This window comes from Notolepis coatsorum (genome assembly GCF_963971535.1).
Source record: "Notolepis coatsorum genome assembly, chromosome: 14".
In the NCBI taxonomy this organism is placed as follows: Eukaryota; Metazoa; Chordata; class Actinopteri; order Aulopiformes; family Paralepididae; genus Notolepis; species Notolepis coatsorum.
Window position 1 is genome coordinate 12682147 of NC_140178.1, and position 25531 is coordinate 12707677.

The window sequence follows — 25531 nt, forward strand, 5'->3', positions numbered from 1 at the left end:
GGGTACATAGGAGACACGCCTCCAGTTTTTCAAAAGTTTTTGACACGCCTCAGCTTCTGAGCTGAACGGTCGTGTTTTTGCGGACCTCCCAAACTTTCAAACTTTTTAGATGAAGGAACGGGTACATAGGAGACACGCCTCCAGTTTTTCAAAAGTTTTTGACACGCCTCAGCTTCTGAGCTGAACGGTCGTGTCTTTGCGGACCTCCCAAACTTTCAAACTTTAGACTGTTTTCTTTATACGTTTTTCTTTTTCTTTCTTTCTACCACAATACACGGCCACTGATGGATCCATGGGACTTGGTAAAGCACTATGGACCCAACTATGACCACTGATAAAAACGTAACTACACTAGCGTTATAAGAGCTAAACATTGCTACCTACCATACAAGTGCATTGGTTTAGTGCACTTCCGGTTGCCACTGAGCGGAAATGTTTGTGCGGACCTGTTCTCCCAAACTGGTAAGCAAATGACTGTTTTTACGTTATTTTCATTTTTACGTTACTATTATTATTATTATTATTATTTTTTTTTAAACATTGATCTTAACTGATCACTGTGACTTTATTGCTTTTATCGTTATATATGCCTATAATTGTGTACAGCACTTTGAGCTACATGACATGTATGAAAGGTGCTTTATAAATACTTACTTACTTACTACTTACTATAACTTTTTAAATTGTATTGCTAAATTGACATTACTATGGCCCATTCAACATCAATTATCTATCGTTCAGGATGTAGGAACGTTTTACTTTTTCATTCACACATTCATACAAAAATACGGTCTAGAGTATAAAAATCGTTTTCTGCAGTATTTCACAGAACGTGAGATATAGCCATAAATGCATATATTAGATCATCAAATGCAGTTTGATACCGATCGACGCCAGATAAAAAATTTCAACTGTACATGGTCCTAGATGTTATGACTCATCATGCACGGGTGAACGGAGGGGGAGGGGGGGTCGTTTATAATTCAATGACCGACGTTAAATGATTCATGTAGTATGGGTGATATATTGATCAGAGCAGTTTGTATCGAAAATGGTAAAGAAAAACGCTGAAACTCACCCCAGTCTCCTCGTAGCGTTGGGTGATGAGAGTATACTAATACACGTCCAAATAATGTTGATTATTGAGTTATGGCAAAGATCCATATCCACGGTGTCTGTATTGAGCCCCGGGACGATCACCAAGTGGCCGGACGAAAATAGGGGACGGACCAAGCACGTCCGGCCACTTCCGGTTTGGCAACTCGTCGATCGGCCACGAGGTGGCGGTATTGAAGCGTTGCAGAGTTGAGCGGAGTCCTACAGCACCAGCCAAGACTCCGTGGGTGAAATGTGAATACCATGACGAAAATATGAAATATTGATCTCAAAGACGCCTTCTTACGCATTGGCGGAGAATGACGTGTTAACACGTCATCGGCGGAGAATGGGTTAATACAATCTCTCTCTCTCTCCTCTCTCTCTCTCTCTCTACACACACACACACACCTCTGCCCCTCTTGGCCACTTCAGTCGTCTCTCCGTCACCAGCCTCTGAACCTGTCTCAGTTCAGTATGTATTCTGTATTCATTGTATTATGTATTCTGTCTGTATATACTATGTCCAGTTTCCATAGTCGTTGTAGGTCTTTGTCAGCCCGTCGTCTCACCAGCTGTCCCTTGTCTGTAAGCATCAATCACGTCCTCCCATGTGTCCTTATCCTCACATGTTTTCAGGTTGTTATTCTGGGGGTTTCTCGGCTCGGCTGTCTGTCTGCCTGTCTCCCCTGAGTTCCTTGTTATTTCGTACCTGCCTGCCAACTCGTCATTAAAACACCCAGACTCGGGTTTTATTCCCTGCCATCTGCCCTCTGCCTGTCTGCCTGCCTGTCTGTCTGTCTGTCTGTCTGTCCCGCGTTTGAGTTACTCACTACACCCTGACAAACATCAGAATGATCAACAATCGCTTTCATACTTTTGTTTTTCTCCAGATGAGAGCAGGATGTCCTCCTCTAGGATGGCAATTCCCACAGACAAAAACAAATCTATCCAAATCTGTCTGTACATACCTGCATATAATCCTTTTTACATATCAGTAGATACTATATCTATATCTGTACATTATCCCTTACCTACTCTACTCTACTAGTTACACTGCTGGCCAGTATGACTAACTACTGTACCATAGTGTATTTATACCTGTATCACTGTACATATTAATACTGTATACATCTGATTAGCACTATTTCTCAGTAGTACTAATTGATACATTTTATATCCAGTTCAAACGTATTTTCTTTGTTCTGTACTTGTGCTGTATGATCACAATTCACTTGAGTCTAATCTACAAGGTCCAAGTGGTCACATGGTGGTTTTGACAAAGCAATAATAATACAGTTGCATATACCTATGTGGCAGATATCACCCCCCCCCTCTCATGGATATGTGAAGGAAGGGAGATATTACTGCCACGTGAGGAGTGGAAACAATTAGGTAGCTGATTAGTACTGAGAGAACACACCTGTGCATCATTAGTTCACCCACGTCTCACACGCACACACCCCAGACACACACACACTACCTTTTTTTGTACGAGAGCCTGTTTTGTGTCTCGACCATCGGACTGTATTACGACCGTTCTATTTGCCCATCGAACTATATTCGGCCTGCAATCAATAAATATTCGTATTGATTGATATTGCACTTGTGTGGACATTTGAATTTGAAGGCTGCTCGTCACACTATACTACATATACTTATAGTGATACATACAGTATACCACAACCCTCTTGATAACTGGAGGAGGGTCTGAGATCAGATATGTCCACCATCATCGTAACTAAGACCCAGATGCTCCCTCAGATATCAGGTAATAAACGATGACCACGCCAGAGAAAGCATGCCGCATGTTGGTCCTATACCCCCAGCAGAGAGGCGAGAGCTGAACTGGCATCTGTTTTTGTATAAAAGCATATAATTGGAGATTGTCCGATTTATCTCACTTCTCTGCTGGAGTGGACGTCTGGAGCCTATAGAACACGTTCCAATGACTGGCTCTCACACTTAAAGCACCTAGACGTCTGTACTGAACTTGGGACGTCTGCTTTTAGTCTCTGTGCTCCTGACGTGTCGCACAACAAACTCCAAGGCTCAATACTTTGGTCTCCTTTGGTCAGTTTAAATCTGTGACCACCAAACCATTCCACCATAATCTGTAATTGTTTTAATTGATTGTAGACATTTATATTATGATTGGACTTATTTTATATTGCATATTGTTTATTGTATTTATCGTGTATTTATCATGTTTGTATACTCAACATCATTCTAAATGAGGACACGCCCTCAATGTTTTTTCTAGTTGAAATAAAGATTGAAAGAATGAATCTTAACAGAGCCAGCGTCAACAAAAACAGAGAGACTCAAGACTCAGCTTCTTCCCCCAGGCCATCAGAACACTGATCTCTCCACACACACACACACACACACACACACACACACACACACACACACACACACACACACACACACACACACACACACACACACACACACACACACACACACACACACACACACACACACACACACACACACACACACACACACACACACACACACACACACACACACACACACACACACACACACACACACACACACACACACACACACACACACACACACACACACACACACACACACACACACACACACACACACACACACACACACACACACACACACACACACACACACACACACACACACACACACACACACACACACACACACACACACACACACACACACACACACACACACACACACACACACACACACACACACACACACACACACACACACACACACACACACACACACACACACACACCACACACATCCTCCTGCTTAGCATTGCATTTTATTCTTAATACTTTTTTATCATGTCTACTCTATTTTATTATCTATTCTATTTTATTATTCTATTCCATTATTTGTATTTTTGCACACGAGGCGGGCATGGCCACCTACATTTCACTGCATGTCGTCTCCTGTATGTATGTGACAAATAAAACTCTTGAATCTTGAATCTGAAAACAGAGTGAGGTCTCGTCCCCGTGCTGGTGTTTCAGTCACGTCGTCTACGCGCCCCGGTCAGCCTTCGCTGGGCTGCTAATGGACCGACTCCATGAGTTAATAAGTAGCCTCCTCCATTAGGCTCACGGCGGTATGATTCACATGAACACGTGCCGTTCCTGCAGCGGTCAGCAGCCTTAACGCCGAGGTGTGGTCTGGTCTGGCAAAGTGCACCGAGGGGAAGACACTGTTGTACGGCTGCTTTCAACGGTGACACACAGTGAGAAGCTAACGTCTTCATTTTTATAGAATAGAATAGAATAGAAATACTTTTATTATCCCGTGGGAAATTTGACACTGCAAAAATCGCTCAACATTTAAACATTTAGAGACAGAACAGGTCACGAATTAGAATAACAAAACAAATCAAATCAAGTTGCCTAGGATAAGAGTAGAGTAAAATAGAATAAAAATGGAATAAAATATACAGTAAATAAATACAGTAAAAATATACTGAGGTGACTACAGTAGGTGTAGTATTGCACAGTGCTGTTTCGAACTAAGTCCAGGAAGATGGTAACTGCCACTCTGTGCTCAGTGATGCAGTGAGGCACAGTGATGCATTGTATAGTAGTCTGATGGCTGTTGGAATGAAGGACTTCCTGTGCCGTTCAGTGCTGCATTTGGGTAGTGTGAGCCTAGCACTGAACATGCTCCTCCTGTCAGCCAAGTCTGTGTATAGTGGGTGGGTGGGGTTTTCCCTGATGGCCTGGAGCTTAGCAAGGCTCCTCCTCTCCGCCACCCTCGCTAGGGAGTCCAGCTCCACCCCAACCGCGCTACTGGCCTTCCTGACCGGCTTATCCAGCCTGGTATTCAGATGATACAGGACTTTATTCCACAGGCTCATCTTTGAGCAATTCTGTCATTTCATTTCTGTCATTGTATTCATTCTATTCTATTCTATTCATGTATCGAATAGTCGACTAATCGATCGAAAGGAGCCGTAGTCGACTGCCAACCTCTTAGTCGAATGCACAAAAAAGGGCCTAGTGGCTAACGCTAATGGCGCGCATACCAGCGAGGCTAACTGCCTAAGAAAATGGGCACAGAGGCACTGAAAGAGGATTTCCCCCGTCTAATGAACACACTAGACAAATATTAAGATGTATCCATCAGTGGACCAATTGCATGCTTTCGCAGAGGACAAGAAGCCTTCAGTCGACTCCTTCAGACATTAAATTAAGCATCCCCCACAACCCAAATGGAATGATCCAAAAAATAAATAACCTACATTGGCCTACATTGTATACTGCATAAGTACAGTACAACGGAAATAAGTCTGGCATAATCAGATGTGCGTCCAGAGTTGTAGTATTAATATGTACAGTGATTTACAGTCACATTCCCTACCAAACCTCACTTATGAACCTAAAGCTGGTACTAAATGCAGGGGGGCGGGTATTCTGGAGACTCCAGCCATACTCCAGATACGGTGAGCAGCTCTGGTGTTATAGAGATATGGTGAGCAGCTCTGGTGTTATAGAGATATGGTGAGCAGCTCTGGTGTTATTATAGAGATATGGTGAGCAACTCCGGTGTTATAGAGATATGGTGAGCAGCTCTGGTGTTATAGAGATATGGTGAGCAGCTCTGGTGTTATTATAGAGATATGGTGAGCAGCTCTGGTGTTATAGAGATATGGTGAGCAGCTCTGGTGTTATAGAGATACGGTGAGCAGCTCTGGTGTTATATAGATATGGTGAGCAACTCCGGTGTTATAGAGATATGGTGAGCAGCTCTGGTGTTATAGAGATATGGTGAGCAGCTCTGGTGTTATAGAGATATGGTGAGCAGCTCTGGTGTTATAGAGATATGGTGAGCAGCTCTGGTGTTATAGAGATATGGTGAGCAGCTCTGGTGTTATATAGATATGGTGAGCAGCTCTGGTGTTATATAGATACGGTGAGCAGCTCTGGTGTTATATAGATATGGTGAGCAGCTCTGGTGTTATAGAGATATGGTGAGCAGCTCTGGTGTTATAGAGATATGGTGAGCAGCTCTGGTGTTATAGAGATATGGTGAGCAGCTCTGGTGTTATAGAGATATGGTGAGCAGCTCTGGTGTTATAGAGATATGGTGAGCAGCTCTGGTGTTATAGAGATACGGTGAGCAGCTCTGGTGTTATAGAGATATGGTGAGCAGCTCTGGTGTTATAGAGATATGGTGAGCAGCTCTGGTGTTATAGAGATATGGTGAGCAGCTTTGGTGTTATAGAGATATGGTGAGCAGCTCTGGTGTTATAGAGATATGGTGAGCAGCTCTGGTGTTATAGAGATATGGTGAGCAGCTCTGGTGTTATAGAGATATGGTGAGCAGCTCTGGTGTTATAGAGATATGGTGAGCAGCTCTGGTGTTATAGAGATATGGTGAGCAGCTCTGGTGTTATAGAGATACGGTGAGCAGCTCTGGTGTTATAGAGATATGGTGAGCAGCTCTGGTGTTATAGAGATATGGTGAGCAGCTCTGGTGTTATAGAGATATGGTGAGCAGCTTTGGTGTTATAGAGATATGGTGAGCAGCTCTGGTGTTATAGAGATATGGTGAGCAGCTCTGGTGTTATAGAGATATGGTGAGCAGCTCTGGTGTTACAGGGAGGAGTAGATGACAGATTTGAACAGGTGTATCAAATAAGGAGGGGTCAGACCAATGATGGTTTTGTAAATGAGTGTAAGCCAATGAATTTCTCGTCGAGAGTAACGATAGGAAATGATTTACAGATGTGTGTCGTTAACTCTTATACTAGAACAGAAATGACCATGACTCATCTCTATCGCTTCTGCTGTTGAGTGACTGTCTTGTGAGATCCTGGCAAAGATGACTCCCACAGTACAGAACGACAGTGTATCATGAAAATCGCTGGCAACGGAACAGGGAATTAGATTCACTCTTTCCATGTGCTCAGTTTAAAGCAGCAGCGTTTGAAGGATTTGCCAGACAGCAAGTGATCCGATTTGTATTGTATAAACGTTTCAAGCATTTTAATTGTAGGGGAGACGATTTGTCTGTATTCACAATATATATATATTTTTTTTTATCTCAATGGGATATCCCTGTTAAAACAACGGGGACAATCGATCAAAAGCAAGACAACGGGTTACCTGAGGAGTTAAATGCATGGTTTAATAGCCACTATAGCCAATGAGAGGAAAGGGCATTGATCTACAGTATCTCAAACCCCGCCCACTGTTCTTGATCCTCCAATCACAACTGTTCGTAATGGTAAATGGTGCATTTATATAACAGCTTTTATCCAAATCACTTTACAACTTATGCCTCACATTCACCCGTTCACTCAAACATTCACAAACCGACGGTGGAGGCGACCATGCAAGGTGTCAACCTGCTCATCGGGAGCAATCAGGGGGTTAAGTGTCTTGCTCAAGGACACTTCAACACGCTGCCTGGAGGAGGAGCGGGAATCGAACCGGGAACCTTCCGATTACCTCCTGAGCCACTGTCGCCCCTGTGTTCATCCATCCGAGAGAAGCAACAGTTATGATTGGAGGATCAAGATCAGATACATGTGGAGTTCGCCAGTCGCTTCTTTTCTCCTGACAGTGAGGAGTTTCACTGGGAGAACGTAACACATGCAGAGGTTCACGCTATTTCCCCCAGATCGCCTCCCTGCTGAACAGGCAGTCACTGTTTGCGACGACCAGGACTCGTACCCCACCGGCTTCCCACCCGCGAACACTGCCAATTGTGTTTGTAGGGACGACTGACTAAGATGGAGGTACCACCGCTGACAGCTGGATTCAAACCCAGAGTCTCTGTGGTGGTAGGCGAATGCTTAGACCTCTACACTATACCCAGCCACCTGTTTTAACTTAATCTTTGAGAAAATATGACTTTGACAGCATTTTTTCATCTAAATATGACGCCAGCCTCCCCTGCCGTATTAGTTGACACAACTTGACGGAACAGAGCAGAACACCCTGTTGATTCAGACACATCTTGCAACTCGTGTTCGTGTTTTCAACAAGAAATGGTTCTCCCTGTGAAACGGGGAGAAGGAAATGGTTGCTTGCAGGGTTTGTCTATAAATAAATATTACTAGTGCACACAGAATGTATCTCTCTCCCCACAGAAGAGAGGGTACTAATATTTACGAAGGAGCTAGTCATCGATTTTAGACATAGCAAGGTATCCCATCTCCCCATTACCATAAATGGCTCAGAGGTGGAGATGGTGAGCAGTTTTAAATTTCTTGGGGTCACTATTTCAAATGACCTGAGCTGGCACTCCAATACCAGCACCGTTGTTAAAAAGTCCCAGCAACGTCTTTTCTTTCTCAGGAAACTGAAAGAGTTCACAAATAACAGGGTGATTCTACACAACTTCTATCGCCGTGTGATCGAGAGCGTTCTTACTTCCTCCTGTACAATATGGTTTGGTAACATCACAGACCAGGAGAAGAAATCTCTGAATAGAATTGTGCGTCTTGCACGCAAGACAATCGGGTCTAGCCTGCCAGCTCTAGAAGAGATCTATGGTGCCAGGCTGCTTTCCCGTGCCTCTGGCATTATCAACGACCCCTCTGGTCACCCCTAGCCGCAGGCCTCTTTGTCCCCCTCCCCTCGGGCAGACGTTACCGCTCTATCACATGCTCTACCTCTCGGTTTACAAAGAGCTTTTTCCCCAGTGCTGTGCGGAGCCTGAATGACACCAAAGGCTATAGTTTTTGTTTTTCATCCTATTTTTTTCTGTGTTTTTTATTAGTCAGGTTTGTGGAAGTGCTGTTTTAACTATGATATCGCTGCTGTCGGGACAAAACCTCATAACTCCAAAAACCCAACTTTTCAGCAGATGAAAAAAACTAACACAGATTTGAGGGTGAATAGAGTTAAGAGATTTAGACAGATGATCGGTTTAATGCTTTCCCATTGTTTAAACTTTGTAAAACCCACACACACATATGGAGGATGATCTACGGAGTTGATTTATATAATAAAAAAAAAATTCAAAAAATGGAGTTATGAGGTTTTGTCCCGACAGCAGCGATATGCACTTTTAGGGGATGTTCGATATCAATTTGAGCATGTGTCCTTTTATACTGTGTTTGTGTTTTTACATATTTTTCCTGTACTGTTTACACAGTGTTTTGCTCATGTACCTGTATGTACCCAATGTGGATTCGTCCATACATGGCAATACAAATATATATATATATTTTTTATTGATCTTTTTCCCCCTCCTTTTTTTCCTCCGATTTTCTCCCATCCCAATGTTAGTCGTTATGCCAATTCCCAATCCCCTTCCTGGTCGCTGCGCACTTACCCCCCACAGTCAGATCATCTGGGAGAGTGGAGGCTATCACGTGCTTCCTCCGACACACGTCCAGCCAATCAACCGCTTCTTTTCACCTGGCAGCGCGGACTCTCACTGAGAGGGTGTAACGTGTGGAAGGATCACACTACCCCTCTTAGATCCTATCCGCGCTGAGCAGGCGCCCCCGACCGAACTGTAGGAGTCGCTGTTTACAACGACCCGGACCCACCCCGCCAGCTTCTCCCACCCTCTAATACTGCCAATTGTATTAGTGTGAACGGCCAGCCAAGCTGGTGACAACGCCGGAGCTGTGAGCTGGATTCGAACAGGCGAATCCAGCGTCTCCGGTGTTGGTGACGAACGCAATCTCCGCTACACCACCTGACCGATCTGCAATAAAAATCTTTGACTTTGACGTAGAGACAGCAACAACGTCAGCACAGTGCCCCCCCCCCCCCCCCCCCCACCTGTAGTACTCCACGAAGGCGGTCTGGTCGGCGAACGCCGCCAGGTCCACGGTGGCCAGGCTGATGTCCGGCAGGGCGGTGAGCTGACGCACGATGTTGGTGGCCATCTGCTGCATGAAGCGCAGTGCCTGGACGTAGTCGCTCCGCGCGGCGAAGATCTCGTCCAGCCGCTCCACGTGCTGCTTCAGGCCCGTCTGCATGCTGCCCATGGAGCCTGCCACCTGGAGAGAGAGAGGGAGGGGGGGGGGGAGAGGGAGAGAGGGTGAGAGAGAGAGAGGGGGGGAGGGAGAGAGATTTAAACTTGAAAGCCAACTGAGGTGTCTCTCATTTACATGACGAGTGTACATACAGAGATGAGCAAAAAAAAGCTCCTCCTCCTCCTCCTCCTCATTACCTGCTCTGATTAAAGGTAATGTTAAAGTGGTGTGTAGTCCAGTTATGCTGCTCTGGGGGAGGAGAGGAGGTAGAGGGAGGAGAGGAGGTAGAGGGAGGAGAGGAGGTAGAGGAGGAGAGGATGTAGAGGAGGTAGAGGAGGAGAGGAGGTAGAGGGGGAGAGGAGGTAGAGGGAGGAGAGGAGGTAGATGAGGAGAGGAGGTAGATGAGGAGAGGAGGTAGAGGGGGAGAGGAGGTAGAGGAGGAGAGGAGGTAGAGGGAGGAGAGGAGATAGAGGGAGGAGAAGGAGGTAGAGAGAGGAGATAGAGGGAGTAGAGGAGGTAGAGGGAGGAGAGGAGGTAGAGGAGGTAGAGGAGGAGAGGAGGTAGAGGGAGGAGAGGAGGTAGATGAGGAGAGGAGGTAGAGGGGGAGAGGAGGTAGAGGAGGAGAGGAGGTAGAGGGAGGAGAGGAGATAGAGGGAGGAGAAGGAGGTAGAGAGAGGAGATAGAGGGAGTAGAGGAGGTAGAGGGAAGAGAGGAGGTAGAGGGAAGAGAGGAGGAGGAAGAAGAAGGAGGAGATGAGGTAGAGGGAGGAGAGGAGGAAGAGGGGGGGAGGAGGTAGAGGAGGAGAGGAGGTAGAGGAGGAGAGGAGGTAGAGGAGGTAGAGGAAGGAGAGGAGGTAGAGGAAGGAGAGGAGGCAGAGGAGGTAGAGGAGAGGAGGTAGGAGGAGAGGAGGTAGAGGAAGGAGAGGAGGCAGAGGGAGGAGAGGAAGGAGAGGAGGTAGAGGAGGAGAGGAGGTAGAGGAGGAGAGGAGGTAGAGGAGGTAGAGGAGGTAGAGGAGGAGAGGAGGTAGAGGAAGGAGAGGAGGTAGAGGAGGAGAGGAGGTAGAGGAGGAGAGGAGGTAGAGGTAAGAGAAGGAGGCAGAGGAGGAGTCCTCCTGAGTGAAGACTTCCTCTTCTGAGTGTCTTATTGATCGTGATAATAGAGTGCAGGAGGCAGGCGTAGAATGCTGAGGATGTAACAGGAAGGAGGCAGAACGCTGTTATCACATCACAGAGCTCTCGCTGGGTTTGAGAGCAGAGGAGGAGGAGGAGGTGGAGGAGGAGGATGAGGAGGTTTTGGAGGAAGAGGAGGCGGAGGAGGAGGTGTGGGAGGAGGAGGTGTGGAGGTGGGGGAGGAGGAGGATGTGTGGGAGGAGGAGGAGGTGTGGAGGTGGGGGAGGAGGAGGAGGTGTGGGAGGAGGAGGAGGTGTGGAGGTGGGGGAGGAGGAGGAGGTGTGGGAGGAGGAGGAGGTGTGGGAGGAGGAGGAGGTGTGGGAGGAGGAGGAGGTGTGGAGGTGGGGGAGGAGGAGGTGTTAGAGGAGGAGGAGGAGGGGGTTGGAGGAGGAGGAGGGGTTGGAGGAGGAGGAGGTGTTGGAGGAGGAGGAGGTGTTGGAGGAGGAGGAAGTGAAGGTGTTGTAGGAGGAGGAGGAGGTGTTGGAGGAGGAGGAAGTGTTGGAGGAGGAGGAAGCGGATGTGTTGGAGGAGGAGGAGGTGTTGGAGGAGGAGGAAGTGTTGGAGGAGGAGGAAGTGAAGGTGTTGTAGGAGGAGGAGGAGGTGTGGGAGGAGGAGGAGGTGTGGAGGTGGGGGAGGAGGAGGTGTTAGAGGAGGAGGAGGAGGGGGTTGGAGGAGGAGGAGGTGTTGGAGGAGGAGGAAGTGAAGGTGTTGTAGGAGGAGGAGGAGGTGTTGGAGGAGGAGGAGGTGTTGGAGGAGGAGGAAGTGAAGGTGTTGGAGGAGGAGGAGGAGGTGTTGGAGGAGGAGGAAGTGTTGGAGGAGGAGGAAGTGAAGGTGTTGTAGGAGGAGGAGGTGTTGGAGGAGGAGGAAGTGTTGGAGGAGGAGGAAGTGAAGGTGTTGTAGGAGGAGGAGGAGGTGTTGGAGGAGGAGGAAGTGAAGGTGTTGTAGGAGGAGGAGGTGTTGGAGGAGGAGGAAGTGTTGGAGGAGGAGGAAGTGAAGGTGTTGTAGGAGGAGGAGGAGGTGTTGGAGGAGGAGGAAGTGAAGGTGTTGTAGGAGGAGGAGGAGGTGTTGGAGGAGGAGGAAGTGTTGGAGGAGGAGGAAGTGAAGGTGTTGTAGGAGGAGGAGGTGTTGGAGGAGGAGGAAGTGAAGGTGTTGTAGGAGGAGGAGGAGGTGTTGGAGGAGGAGGAAGCGGATGTGTTGGAGGAGGAGGAAGTGTTGGAGGAGGAGGAGGTGTAGGAGGAGGAGGAGGAGGAGGTGTTGGAGGAGGAGGAAGTGTTGGAGGAGGAGGAGGTGTAGGAGGAGGAGGAGGAGGAGGTGTTGGAGGAGGAGGAAGTGTTGGAGGAGGAGGAAGTGAAGGTGTTGTAGGAGGAGGAGGAGGTGTTGGAGGAGGAGGAGGTGTTGGAGGAGGAGGAAGTGTTGGAGGAGGAGGAAGTGTTGGAGGAGGAGGAAGTGAAGGTGTTGTAGGAGGAGGAGGAGGGGGTTGGAGGAGGAGGAGGAAGCGGATGTGTTGGAGGAGGAGGAAGTGAAGGTGTTGTAGGAGGAGGAGGAGGTGTTGGAGGAGGAGGAGGAGGTGTTGGAGGAGGAGGAGGTGTTGGAGGAGGAGGAGGTGTTGGAGGAGGAGGAAGTGAAGGTGTTGTAGGAGGAGGAGGAGGTGTTGGAGGAGGAGGAGGAGGTGTTGGAGGAGGAGGAAGTGTTGGAGGAGGAGGAAGTGAAGGTGTTGTAGGAGGAGGAGGAGGAGGAGGTGTTGGAGGAGGAGGAGGTGTTGGAGGAGGAGGAAGTGAAGGTGTTGTAGGAGGAGGAGGAGGTGTTGGAGGAGGAGGAAGTGTTGGAGGAGGAGGAAGTGAAGGTGTTGTAGGAGGAGGAGGAGGAGGAGGTGTTGGAGGAGGAGGAAGTGTTGGAGGAGGAGGAAGTGTTGGAGGAGGAGGAAGTGAAGGTGTTGTAGGAGGAGGAGGAGGTGTTGGAGGAGGAGGAGGAAGCGGATGTGAAGGTGTTGGAGGAGGAGGTGTTAGAGAAGGAGGATGAGGAGGAGGAGGATGAGACGAGAGTGGAGTAAACACACTTTACTTTCCCGATCTCAACATGTGTGACTGGAGGAAACAGCAAGCTGTGTTCAGCCACCGGAGTCCTCTGACAGCAACAACAACACAGAGCAACAGAGGCGCTTTGATCCTGATGCCGGCTGAAAGGAAATCTGTTGAACCGCTGTTTACATTTACATTTACATTGAGTCATTTAGCTCAGTGGTTCCCAAAGTCGGGGTCGCGACCCAAAGGTGGGCCGCGAGCAGCCACGGGAGGGCCGCAAGACGATTAAAAAAAAAATAAAAAAAAATTTTTGTCAGGCCACTGAACTTAGAAGCAGGCCAGGACAGTGTTTCTAGTTGTATTCTAAAATTATATTCTATTGTATTCTAAAATGTGACTATATGGTTTTATATTAACTTAATAAATAAACAAAAACGAAAAATCTACTTATTTCAACGAACATTTCAAACTAAATAACAGATTATGCACATAAAACGTTGAAAACAACCGAAGCAACAATAGTATTTTAATGAGGCTATTATTATTATTATCATTATTATTTTGCAACAAGTTAGCCCTCTCATAAATAGCACATATAAATTAATAACTAACTTGAACCAACTTAATAGGATTGAAGTGATATTTGGCTTAAAAAATCGGTCGTCTGGCAAAAAAAAAGAAGAAAAAAAAGCCTGACGATGTGCATTGGGCCGCGGCTCTCCGACGCCTTATTTTCTGGGTCCTGGCCTGAAAAGTTTGGGAACCCCTGATTTAGCTGACGCTTTTATCCAAGTTAAGATATTCCTTTCTGAATATAAAAATATGAGAAAAATAAATAGTATATTAACCCTGAATATAAAAATACCATTTAGTCAACTTTTATCCAAAGTGACTTACAGATTGTGTGCAACAAGTCAGCAGGATGGGCACATCTCTGGCAGCTAAGGGTCAGTGGGATTGTTCGTCAAATAGTGTTGAACATGAGTGTTCTGCATATAGTATAGACATACTAGCGTGAGAGGTAGTAGTATAAGTATAGTAGCATCATAGTAAGAGTTAATGCTAATGGATACAGTATTAATATTAATACTGCATTAATACCGTTTATGTTTATTAAAGGATCCCCATTAGAAACACATGAAAGAGCCTCTATAGTCTTCCTGGGGTCCTGGACAAAACAAATACAATACAAATGTACAACTAAAAATACAAATTAAAATAAAACAATAAAACACTGAAAGTAATACTGTATCCATTAGCTGTATGATCTATGAATGAACACGTTGTTAATACTGTACCCATTAGCTGTATGCTCTATGAATCAACAAGTTATTAATACTGTATCATTAGGGCGGCCGGGTAGCGCAGCGGACTAAGCGTGAGACAGTGGGATCGAATCCAGCTGTGGTGCTTCCGGGTTGGCCGACCGTCCATACTAACACAATTGGCAGTGTTAGAGGGTGGGAAACCCAGCGTGGGTGGGTCCTGGTCGTTGTAAACAGCGACTCCTACAGTTCGGTCGGGGCGCCTGCACAGCGAGGGAAGGATCTGGAGGGAGGTAGTGTGACCTTCTCCACACGTGACGTTACACTCCCCCAGTGAGAGTCCGCGCTGCCAGGTGAAAAGAAGCGGTGGGCTGGGTACACATGTGTCGGAGGAAGCATGTAATAGTCTCCGCCCTCCGGGACCGACGGTAGGGGGTAGAGTGCGCAACGACCACGAAGGGGATTGGGAATTGGCATAACGACTAACATTGGGAGGGGAGAAAAACGGAAAAAGAAGGGGGAAAAAGATAATAAAACATACTGTATCATTAGCTGTATGCTCTATATCGCTTCGACACCACATACGCTCGGACTCCAGTCACAAATTAGAGGCGCCTCAATTGATCGATTGATTATGTCCACCTCAGAGTATGCATGTATTGGGTTTGCATGTCTATGGAGAAACAACATGGAGCATGTTTACATTTACAGAAGTGGATGTTTAGAGGTGTGTGCCTGCAGTAGCTCTGTGTTTACGTTTCAACATCTGTGTACATAGTTTGCATGCACACGTGTGTGTGTGTGTTTTGGTAACATATCCGGAAACAGCAGCTGCATGATTGATGTTCTTAAAATAAAGCCTTCAGAGGAAGTCCATGTTTATCGAGTGTTGACGTGACCATTTAGAAACAGAGGTACGGGACATGGAGAGCTACAGTACACCCTCCGGCAGCGTGGCTACATGAGTAGAGCTCCGGACTCATGATCGGAAGATCACCGGGTTCGAGCCCCGGTCAAGGCTGCTGTCGGAAAGTGGTGTTGTTGTCCAGCAGGGGGCACTCTGTCCTCTCGGACTTGTCAGTAACAATGCCCCTGTTACGGTGATAGGGACACCGTACAGCTGCGAGTGCCGTCCTTCGGATGAGACGCTAAACCGAGGTCCTGGCTGAATTCGGTCGTTAAAGAAACCAGGACGCTAGGGGCGGCTAAGTGGCGCAGTGGGCAAGGCGCTCGCCACTAACGCAGGAGATGCTGGGTTCGAGCCCAGCTCTCGGCGTTGCTTCCGGCTTGGCTGGTCGTTCATACTAATACAATTGGCAGTATTAGGGGGTGGGAAGCTGGAGGGTGGGGATCGGACGTTGTGGACAGCGACTCCTACAGGTTGGTTGGTGCGCCTGTACAGCAGAATCAGGAAGTATCGGGGGCAGCGTGAGCCTCCCACGCGTTACTCCTCGCCACTGAGAGATCGCGCTGTGCAGGTGAAAAGATGCGACAGGCTTCCTCCTCGTGTACCGGAGGGGACACGTGATGCAAGGCTTCGTCCACATTGCAGCCGACCAGTGGGAGGCATGGTCTAACAACGTTCGAGACAGGGGAGGGTAGAATAATATTTGGATAATATGAAATTGGGATGGGAGAAAAAAAATAGAAAATGGGGAAAAAAAAAAAAAAAAAAAAAAAAAAAAAAAAAACAGGACGCCTATCGTAAAGAGTAAGGAGTTCCCAGAGGTCCTGACTGAATTCGTTCCTGGCCAAATTCCCAATCAGGCCATCAAGGCCACCTAATCATCCCTTCCCCTTAATTGGCTGATCAATCCCTGTCTCCTGAGCCGTTCAGCCATTGTGTAGTGTGATGTGTGCCGGCCCGGGTGCCAGTGTATGGTAGGTGGTAGAAGCCTTCGTAGCCCAAGGTTGGGTGCTACCAGTGGTGGTGAAGGAGGCAATTTCCACCCTACATTGTAAAGTGCTTTGAGTGTCTAGAAAAGCGCTATTTAAATGCAATTCCTTATTATTATCATTAATTACCATAGAACGATCTCATTTTGATAGAGAGGTTACAGGAGTGAAGCATGAAGGAGCGGAGAAACACCTCTCTTTCTGAGTCATGTCACTGAATTAACGCCATTCCTTTAGATTTTGATTAATCATGAGCACAACAAACGTACAAATCACAGTGAAGGCATTTCATGTAAACATAAACAAATTAGTCCGTCTTTCTTAAAGTTTCTTCCTCAAATCACAATGTCCCTCTCTGTCCATGAAATAATTTGTGTATATTACCTGCCGATGAATTGCTTCTGGCTTTAAACATGATTTGAGCAGTTCTAAATTTAACTAAATCCATACATAGTCTGTGACTTTTAAAACAATTGATTAGTATACTCACTCATTCCTTATTCTTTATTTAAGCCTCAGGGATACATTGAGCAGGTAGGCCCTATTTTTCAATGGTGTTGAGATTACGAGAGGAAAACAATTACTCAAAAAAGAGAAATGTAATAAATGAGACAGTTGACACATTATAGTTAAACACAGTACGTTTTTAAATTACATTTTTTTAAATGCCCCAGAGCTAAAATATGTATCCAATTTTAAAGTGCATTGACACAGTCTTTTCCTAATCATATTTGAAGAAGATTACTTTATTGTCAATGTACACAAGGCAATTGAAAATTGTCTTTTCGCATATCTCTCCTAGCTACACATACACACAGTCCTCATATCCCTCCTAGTTACTCATACACAATGTCCTCATATCCCTCCTAGTTACACATACACAGTCCACATATCCCTCCTAGTTACATACAGACAGTCATCATATCCCTCCTAGTTACACATACACATAGTCCTCATATCCCTCCTAGTTACACATACACTTAGTCCTCATATCCCGCCTAGTTACACATACACACAGTCCTCTTATCCCTCCTAGTTACACATACACACAGTCCTAATATGCCTCCTAGTTACACATACACACAGTCCTCATATCCCTCCTAGTTACACATACACACAGTCATCATATCCCTCCTAGTTACACACAGTCCTCATATCCCTCCTAGTTACACACAGTCCTCATACCCCTCCTAGTTACACATACACACAGTCATCATATCCCTCCTAGTTACACACAGTCATCATATCCCTCCTAGTTACAGATGCACACAGTCCTCATATATCCCTCCTAGTTACACACAGTCATCATATCCCTCCTAGTTACACATACACACAGTCCTCATATCCCTCCTAGTTACACATAGTCCTCATATCCCTCCTAGTTACACACAGTCCTCATATCCCTCCTAGTTACACACAGTCCTCATATCCCTCCTAGTTACACATACACACAGTCCTCATATCCCTCCTAGTTACACACAGTCCTCATATCCCTCCTAGTTACACATACACACAGTCCTCATATCCCTCCTAGTTACACACAGTCCTCATATCCCTCCTAGTTACACATACACACAGTCCTCATATCCCTCCTAGTTACACACAGTCCTCATATCCCTCCTAGTTACACATACACACAGTCCTCATATCCCTCCTAGTTACACATACACACAGTCCTCATACCCCTCCTAGTTACACATACACACAGTCCTCATATCCCTCCTAGTTACACATACACACAGTCCTCATATCCCGCCTAGTTACACATACACACAGTCCTCATATCCCTCCTAGTTACACATACACACAGTCCTCATATCCCTCCTAGTTACACATACACACAGTCCTAAGAGAGAATGGCGCTGCAACGACCGGCTGCCTTTCTGTTCGCTCCGTCGAGACTGTGCTTACTTTTGTTAATATTTATAGTTTTAAGAGTTTTGTCTGTACCAACAGTAGGTGCATTTAATGTGTATGACCGTATACCGAACACTGTGACCTCATTTTCTTCTTCTAAATTACATGCTATACTATGTTATTTGATACTATCTTGTCTAGCACAGTCTCTGGAGCGTAACAGTAAGAAGCATTTTGTATGAAAGTATTCTGTACTTCTGTATGACAACTATTAAAGAAACTTGAAACTTGAAACTATCCCTCCTAGTTACACATACACACAGTCCTCATATCCCTCCTAGTTACACACACACATAGTCCTCATATCCCTCCTAGTTACAGATGCACACAGTCCTCATATCCCTCCTAGTTACACATACACACAGTCCTCATATCCCTCCTAGTTACAGATGCACACAGTCCTCATATCCCTCCTAGTTACAGATGCACACAGTCCTCATATCCCCCCTAGTTACAGATGCACACAGTCCTCATATCCCTCCTAGTTACAGATGCACACAGTCCTCACATCCCTCCTAGTTACAGATGCACACAGTCCTCATATCCCTCCTAGTTACACATAGTCCTCATATCCCTCCTAGTTACACATAGTCCTCATATCCCTCCTAGTTACACATAGTCCTCATATCCCTCCTAGTTACACATAGTCCTCATATCCCTCCTAGTTACACACACACACACAGTCCAGTTACACACACACACACACACACACACACACACAATCCCCCACACATACTGTATGCATCAGTGAGGTCAGAGTGCAGGGTCGCCTGCAGTGCAGCACCCCTGGGGCAGTTTTGGGGGTCCAGTGCCTTGCTCAACGGTACTTAGGCAGATATTCAAGATTCAAGATTCAAGATGGTGGGCACTGTAGATTTACAGTAATACCAGCCACCCTTCAGTCACAGCTGGTTGGCCATCTACCTCTAGGCCATCTATAAAAAGACCTGCTCATAAAAAATGTCTAGCACATGACAACTGACTGTAAATTGAATGAGCTTTTTTTAGTCGTGTGTTCCTAATGCGGGCTATAGGGTAATGGTCACTTATCCCAAGATCAAAGACGCTAGCAGCAGCAATTGTATCACTCCTATCAGATAAGATCAACTCTATTAAAAGTCGACATCATGAGATTATTTTTTAATTAGACCTGGTAGGGTCAGTAATCAATTGGGTTGAGATTACGACATATACCTCCTTCAAGTAGTCAAGACACGTGTTATCAGTTGAGGTTAAAGTGGCCCAAGATTATCATCTCCTAATTACTATTATTGAAATAAAATGTGCCAATTTATCAAGAGAGTCAGATTCAGCTGACGGAGGTCTGTAAATCCCTGTCACAACAACTGAATTACTAGGCCCTAAAACGAATCTTCAAAGCGATTAATCAAAGCAATGGCGTTGCATGTTGTGCCGTGATAGCATTAGGAACTGTAACTGATAAACATGGTTAAGAAAATGACCACCCCACCTCCTCTTGCGTTTTTGTCTATTCTAAACAAATTCTATTCCATTAACCCCTCCAGCCTCCCTTCAAAGATACCTTAGAATTGGGGCATGAATGGTAAATGGTGCATGTATATAGCAGCTTTTAGAAAAGTGCTTTACAATTTCACCCACTCACATTCACTAGTGTCTCTCAAATTAATCATTTGTAATTGATATGTTAGTCGATAGCCACATTTTTATACAAGTAATATTCATACTGGTTTAAATAAACAATTCAATAGTATTCCCCATCTTTGCTGAGCAAGAGTGATTGAAGCAAATATGAATTGAAGTTTCATGGTATATGAACGGCGATGTCACTGACTCACTCATGCAGTAACTCACTCATTCAGTGTTGTTTTAAAGGTCCCGTAAGTGGCATTTTTTTTTCTTCAAATAAGTGGTAAATAGCTTTACATTGATATATAGTGTTTGGTCAGTAACATGGGTCTCCCAGTCCCTCCGCTCTGCAGTAAAATATACTTTATCCAAATCAGGAGAGAGAACTCCACACTGAAAAAAACGGCCTTACAAAAATAAGCTGTACGAATGCTAAAATAAATCTTTAAATAAAGAAATAGAATAGAAATACTTTAATCATCCCGAGGGCACTACAAATCGCTCACAGTAAACATTTAGGTAGAACAGAACAGGTAAACAGGTAAAATAATCTGCCAGTGTATAGTAAGCAAATCGGGCTTGGCAAGATTTCTTGAAATAAGTAAAAAAATATATCTAGGGTTCTCTCTCCTGATTGGATACAGTGAGAAGGGATAGCAGAAAATGTCTGTCTGTCTTCTTCCTGTGGAGGGACTGGGAGACACATGTTACTGACCAGACACTCTATATCAGTGATGGCTGTCAGAATGTAGAGCTATTTAACACTTATTTCAACAAAGAAAACACTACTTACAGCACTTACAACACAAGTGAGTCAAATACGTGTCTCTGGACAAAGATTGCCCACGCTGAGGTCATGGGAACTCTACACAAACTGTAGAGTCGAGAACTTTTTTTCAATCTCAATCAACCCACCGATAACCTTTCAAACACATCCATTAACTTCAACCGTCACTCCTATCGTCAGTCTGAGTGGGGGCTGGAGCAGGTGTGCGTCATGAGACGGCGTGAGAGGGAGTCCGTCCCCGGCAGAACGGTGTGATGTGACGTTCATGGTCATTTCACAGCTCTAGTGTCTCGCTAGCACGCTAATCTTATCTGCTAGCCGGGTCTGCGTGTCTGTCTGTCTGTCTGTCTGTCTGCGTGTCTGCGTGTCTGTCTGTCTGTCTGTCTGTCTGTCTGTCTGTCTGTCTGTCTGTCTGTCTGTCTGTCTGTCTGTCTGTCTGTCTGTCTGCCGCGGGTGAAAATGGAATCCGCCGGCCTGGATCGTCTCTCTCTCTCTCTCTCTCTTCCTGTCCCTCTCTCTTTCTCCCCCCCTCTCTCTATCGCTCCCCCCCTCTCTCTCTATCTCTCTCCCCTCTCTCTCCCTCCCCCACTCTATCTCTCACACTCCCCCCCCCTCTCTCTCTCTCTCGCTCTCTCTCTCCCCCCTCTCTCTATCTCTCTCCCCACTCTCTCTCTCCCTCTCTCTCGCCCTCTCTCCCCACTCTCTCTCTCCCCCTATATCTCTCTCCTCCCTCTCTCCCCCTCGCTATCCCCCTTTCTCTCTCCCTCTCTCTCTCCCTCTCTCTCTCCCTCTATCCCTCTCTCTCCCTACCCCCCTCTCTCTCCCCCTATCTCGCCCCTCCTCTCTCTCTCCCCCTATCTCTATCTCCCTCTCCCCTCTCTCTCCCCCCCACACTCTCTCTCCCCCCTCTCTCTATCGCTCTCTCCCTCTCTCTCCCTCTCTCTCCCCCATCCCTCTCTCACTCTCTCCCCCCTACCCCCCTCACTCCCCCCCTATCTCTCTCCACCCATCACGCTCTCTCTCTCTATCCCCCCTCTCTCTCTCTCTCTTTCTCCCCCCCTCTCTCTCTCTTTTCTCTCTCTCTCTCTCTCCCTCTCTCTCTCTCCTTTCTCTCTCTCTCTCTCTCTCTCTCTCTCTCTCTCTCTCTCTCCCTCTCTCTTTCTCCCCCCCTCTCTCTCTCCTCTCTCTCTCTCTCTCTCTCTCTCTTTCTCTCTCTCTCTCCCTCTCTCTCTCTCTCCCTCTCTCTCTTTCTCCCCCCCTCTCTCTCTCCTTTCTCTCTCTCTCTCCCCCCCTCTATCTCTCTCCCCCCTCTCCCTCCCTCTCTCTCTCTCTCCCTCCCTCCCTCCCTCCCTCCCTCCCTCCCTCCCTCCCTCCCTCCCTCCCTCCCTCTCTCTCCCCCCCTCTCCCTCCCTCCCTCCCCCCCTCCCTCCCTCCCTCCCAGGACCGTCCTGACTGTATGAGGTGACAGTTAAAGCTCAGTTCCACTGAGAACATTTCACTCAGGTGTCTCTGGTCCAGACAGGAAACCACTTGTCAAACAAAACAGCTCAGACTAGATGCAGCTCCCGGCTCCGTCTGTCCCGTCAGCCGTCTCGTCCACACTGAGGTTTACACCAGGGTGTAAACAATATCATCCGCCATCGCAGCCGCAATAAACACACACGGGCCGATGTGAAAAGATAGGGTGCCCCCGGAGAACTTTGGTGAAGATTATACTGTAAATGGAATCTTACATCTTAAACGTGGCCGTGCCTGTTACGTGGAGAGGACTAGTGAACACTGCTCTGCTAACTCTGACTCCTTTGCCCGTCTCTCTCTCTCTCTCTCTCTCTCTCTCTTCATCATCTCTCTCTCTTCATCTCTCACTCACCCCTCTCTCCTCCTCTCTCTTTCTCTCTCTCCCTCTCACTATATTCCCTATCTCTCTCTCTCTCCCTCCCCCATCACTGTCTTTTTTTTTCTCTCCCCCCCCCCCCCCCCCCCCCCCCATCTTAGGAATTAAATATGAAATGGGAGGAAATGAATTGGTGTCACACCATAACGCCTCGTGGAAAAATACAAGAAATGTCCGGGCTTCTCTTCTTCTTGAGGTTTAGCGTAATCTCTGCTCAGTGGAGTGAGACGTACTTGAAAGCTATAGGCGGCACGGTGGTGTAGTGGTTAACACTGTCGCCTCACAGCTAGAAGGTCCAGGGTTCGATTGCCGCATTGCCAGGTACCCAGGTGGGGGGTGTCTCCCGGGCCTTTCTTTGGGGAGTTTGCATGTTCTCCCCCCCCGTGCTGGCAAGGGTTTCCCCTCCCGATAAGATAAACCCAATGGAAAAACATGCAGAACAGATCGCTAACGCTGTCACGTCCCTGACGAAGACAGACAGGAGCACTTGGGTTGGTCCCCGGGCGTGACCTCACGCCACAGCCCATGTCTGCTCCCGGTTTGCCCATGGGGGGGGGGAAGGGCGACGGGATGGGTTATGCGCAGAGAGGCATTTAATCTGCGACTTAATGCATGTGTGTGTGTTCCTTTGTGTCGCCCCCATCTCGCATGTGTGTGTTAATCTGCATGACAAATAAAGACTTCTTCTTCTTCTTAAGTAAAGATATGTTACTTGCAAGTGACTCGTAAAGGTTAAAGTTACCCATACAATTTTTTTAAGTATTTATCTAGTGTTAAAATGCAAAAGTACAAAAGTAACAAAACAGCCAGATGGGTTTTCTCTCCAAACCTTGTTACAGTTTCTCTCAATTGCTTAAACACATTATTTTGAACATCAGACACAACGTGCACAACCTGTAACTCATTTACCAACTGCTGAACCAATTCTGCTAAACTCCAAACACATTACAAACACTTTAGACTCCCATTCCAAACCACACATTTGTCACAAGACCAGACACACTACACTCTTGCACACTCTTCTTGAATTCCCTCGCTTGGTGTTCACACAGAACACACTGCCAATCACATCTCTAAACTCCAAAGGCTGTTGTGTTGCAATGAGAAATTTGCTATAGAAGGGTCACAGATGAGCTCCTGGTTTGTTTGGAGAAAAATGGATGGTGGCAACATTGAAGAGAGAGGTGAGCAGCAAGGCAGAGGAGAGAGAGGAAGAAGAGGAGGAGGAGGAAGAGGACAAGGAGGAGGAGGAGGAAGAGGAGGAGGCCAAGGAAAAGCAGGGCAAGGAGGAGGAAGAGGAGGTAGAGGACAAATTATTTTTATTTTTATTTTATCCTAAATGTCTTGAACGGATCATGTTTATTGATAACTGAGAGAAAGGTCTTTGTGAAGAAATCTTTCAGCTTTCAGGGACATCAGGGAGAGACCCATTAAAAAAGCTTGATCATTATAATTCCTCAAATTTCTTTGGGAAATTGTGTGAGATTTTCGGATACATGCTGCATACAAGCAGACGTGTTATCACATCTTTTTGTCAACCAGATCACGAAAACCGCCTTCTTCCACCTCAGGAACATTGCCCGTCTACGCCTCTCACTATCCTTCTCTGCTGCAGAAACACTGACCCCACGCACTTATCACATCCCGACTGGACTACTGCAACAGCATTCTTTATGGCACATCCACCAAAATCCTCAATAAACTACAATACGTCCAAAACTCCGCTGCTCGCATGCTCACCTCCACCCGCCGCTCCGACCACATCACCCCCATCCTCCACGATCTCCACTGGCTCCCCATCACGTACGGGATTCAGTTCAAAATTTGACTCATCACCGTCAGAGCCCTCAACAACCTGGCCCCCTCCTACCTCTCTGACCTCCTTCTCCACCACACGCCTATACCCGCTGCCTCAGGTCCGCAGATGCTAACCTCCTCCAACCAGTGGCGGTTGGAATGCCCCACGGGCCCTGAGGCGAGATTGACAGCTCTTGACAGCTCGGGCCAGCTCGGGCCCCCCCCCCACACCACCTGACCCGGCACCGGGACATCCCTCCCTCCTCCCACGTGTGCGCAACACGGACATTAATAAGAACGCTTCAATAAGGAAAGTCACGGAGCATGGAGGGTCATAAAAAAATAAAGTGATCAAATCGCTTTTGTCTTCTCTCTTCTACTGTGAAGCCAAGCTTGGTCATGCAGGTCTCTCTCCCATCTCTCTCCTATGATCCCAATATCTCTCGCACACAATTCTGGAAATTCCTGGAATAGTGGAATAAAACAGGAAAAACGTTTCAGCACCACGGAGAGTGTTCTCTGCACTGCAGCGGCTATATAAAGCAGGCCCCAGGCTCGCCACAACAGTGGATTTAAAAGCCTTTTATAGATAATTCATTTGTATCGCAACGGAGTCACGGATCTAGTCGTGCCACGTAGCATTATGTAGACAAAATTCATATAGAATAAACAAGTCTAAAACAAAGACTTTTAAACGAAGTTTAGCCTATTAAATCATTTTATAAGCATTAGTTTATTTGCGGTCTGTGTGAGAACTGAAGCAACCACCATCTGCAGAACACCAGCCCAGCTCTCTCTGTCCCCACGCTGGCCGTGAGGCCGCGGTGGTATATAAAGCAGACAGATAATAAATACTATTATAGAGAAAAGGGCAGTTTGTTTACTCACCTATTTGAATGGCATACGGCGAGCCTTGCGTTGTGCAAAATCCTCCACAATGTCTTTAATGTCCAACTCCCGGGCTCTGGTGTTTTCAATGGACAGGATTGCAAGCCCACTCAGTCTCTCCTGACCCATGGAGCTCCGCAGGTAGGTCTTAATAAGTTTTAACTTGGAGAAGGATCGCTCGGCTGTCGCCACAGTCACAGGTAACGTCAGGAATAATAGC

General features: G+C 46.6%; 1 pseudogene across 1 annotated transcript in view; it reads right to left on the minus strand.

The window, feature by feature from the left end:
* Positions 1-25531, minus strand: part of LOC311240420 (protein tweety homolog 2-like) — a 112764-nt pseudogene that overhangs the window by 34278 nt on the left and 52955 nt on the right. Inside the window, exon 4 of the transcript in view lies at positions 9873-10093. The product of the transcript in view is annotated as a protein tweety homolog 2-like (transcript). The remainder of the gene's footprint in view (positions 1-9872; positions 10094-25531) is intronic.